This window comes from Lygodium microphyllum, unplaced genomic scaffold (genome assembly GCF_053477565.2).
Source record: "Lygodium microphyllum isolate KBCC unplaced genomic scaffold, Lygodium_microphyllum_v1.1.10 scaffold_49, whole genome shotgun sequence".
In the NCBI taxonomy this organism is placed as follows: domain Eukaryota; kingdom Viridiplantae; phylum Streptophyta; class Polypodiopsida; order Schizaeales; family Lygodiaceae; genus Lygodium; species Lygodium microphyllum.
In genome coordinates, this window is record NW_028229532.1 from 547,857 (window position 1) to 550,722 (window position 2,866).

Below are 2,866 nucleotides of genomic sequence, written 5' to 3' on the forward strand. Positions count from 1 at the left end.
GCATTTACTTAAAGCATTAGCTACAACATTATATTGACCTTTGTGATACCATAGTGTGCAATCAAACTCCTGAAGAAATTCAGCCCATCATGCCTTTCTTCCTTTCAAATCATTTTGGATAGTAAACCATTTGATACTCTCTTGATTGAATATCACCTCAAATGTAGCATCATACAAATAATGGCACCAAGTTTTTTGCTTTCAAAGCCTACAAGTCTTGGAGTAGCATTGATCAAATGGTTGTGGCACTAGCATCAGTTTCTACCACAAATGGTTTGTGTAAATCCACTATAGCTAGGGATTAGAGCAGTAGCAATAGCTATTTTTTATTCATCAAGACCGCATTGTTGTTCCTCACCCCAAGAGAAAGTGCAACCTTGAGCTTTCAATTGGTTTGTTATAGGAACAATGATCTTAGCATGATTTTTTATAAACTTACGATAAAATCTTGCTAAACTAAGAAATATTTATAACTTATCTAGATTTGTAGGATGAGGCCATTATAAGATAGTTTGGACATTTTTTGGATCCATTCTAATACCTTCGTCAAGTATCATATGGCCAAGGTAGTGAACTTGTATCTTAAAAAATTCACATTTACTTTCCTTAGCATAAAGTTTGTGCCTCTTAAGCAACTCATAGACTAAGTGAAAACGTTCCCAATGTTCTTCTTCACAAGAATAACTATATATAAGGACATCATCAAGGAAAACAACAATAATTTTATGAGATATGGATGTAAGACACTATCCATAAGGGTCATGAATGTGGCATGAGCATTAGTTACCAAATGGCATAACCAAAAACTTATAATGGCCAAAATAAGTTCAAAAGGTAGTTTCACATACATTCTTTGTGCGTATTCACACTTGATGGTACCCTAACCTCAAGTCAATCTTTGTAAAGTGTCGTGCTCCTTTAAGTTTATCAAACAACTCATCCACATGAGGAAGCTGATACTTATTTTCTATTGTGACCACATTTAGACTATGGTAGTCAATGCATATACACACAAACCCATCTTTTTCTTCACCAAAAATATTTGAGAAGCCTATGGAGAAGAACTAGGTTGAATAAATCCTCATTGGAGATAATCAATTAGTTGCTTCTCCATTTTGCTAGCTTCACTAGCAATAAGTTGATAACGTGATCGACTAATGGGTTTACTTCCCAATAAAACATAAAATACTATGCATTACGTTATGTTCAAGATGTAAACCTAGAGGCAAATTAGGAGGAAATACATCTTAATAAATATTATTATACAAGAGGTAGAGAATGAAAGGAAGAATTTGTAAGAGAATGTTCAAGTGAGAAATTTTCCTTTAAAGGAGGGAGAGAGAGAGAGAGAGAGAGAGAGAGAGAGAGAGAGAGAGAGAGAGAGAGAGGGCATGTACTTGATCTATCATTAGATTCTAGTAAAAAATATCCACAATACCATTAATAGAAGACAAAGACTTATGCAAAGAAATAAAGGAAGATGATACATTAAAAAATAGATATCTTCTATTTCATTCTATTTAGCCAAATAATAAATTTTGGATGTACATATAAGAGGGGATAACAAAAAATTCTCCTCACCCTGTAACAAAACATGCACACCATTGTCCTCAAATGCAATAGTGTTATGTTGATAGCTACATGTTAATGAGTTGCCCAAATGTACGACCATTCTCAGCCCACAACACCACATCTATCCTAGTCAGTTCATAACTTGAATATTTACTTTCATAGTATGCCTTTGCGCTTCTAGTGTAACATTACATATTTTTGTATCCCACATATTCTTGTTATCTCCATTCATGAGAGATAATATTCTTCTTATCCCACACATTCTTGTTATTTCCATTCATGAGAGAGACAACATAACTATGAGCACTAGGAGCTTGGGGAAAACCTAGCTTCTTAACCAACATATGTTAGTCAAATTGTGAGTCAACCCATCAACCATGAGAATATGAACTCGTTGTCTATTGATCATGCCATGCATGCAGACCAAGTCACGGGGGTCAAACATGAGTTGCCACGATGTAACAATCAAGGAAGACTTATGCTCATGAGTTTCAAGTCTAATGTGTATAGTTGAATATTTAGAACAAGCTTCCAAAGGAAGCATTTGCACCATATGCACTACTTTTCTTTATTCTTGTTCTTATCAAGCTCGTTGCCTTTGAGTTTTGGACAATCCTTTTTTTCATGATGAGGACCTAAGCAAATTGAAGCATAACTTCTCTTTACATGCTCTCATAAGCTCTTTGCTTAAGAGTGGCTCTCTAGCCCTTTGGGCTTCTTAGTATTCTCCTCTTTGGATATAGTATTGAACATTCTCTTCTCTACTAATGCTGATGTATTTTTCGAATGTGCAAATGCATATATAAATCCATGCACTCTTGATGGCTTCTTCTAGTATTTTAGGATATTGAGTTTTCACCTTGGCCTTGTACTCGTCATCCAAGCCTCAAATGTATCCTCTAATCTTTTGAAAATCATCTAAGCCATTAAGTTCTAGAATGATTTTTCTATGTTTTCTATATTTGGAGATGTATTGGGTTAATGTCAAACCCTCTATTCGACATTTATCCCAAGCAGTCTAATGTTGATCCTTTTCATTCTCAAAAAGAAATTCCTTTCAAAACATTTCCTTGAACTTGGCTCACATCAGAGGACAAGTAGTGGCATCAACACTCATCCACTACTTGTAGACCTTGCCCTCAATTGTGAGGCTTACGTCAAGGGCTCTAAGAGAATCTAGTGTATGACGTAATTGATACAAGTCTCTCCACTTTTGTAAAAAAGTGTTGATTGCATCTTTTTGATGATCTCATTTCGCTCCTCGAAACATAGGCAGCTTTGTGTTCTTAAACGT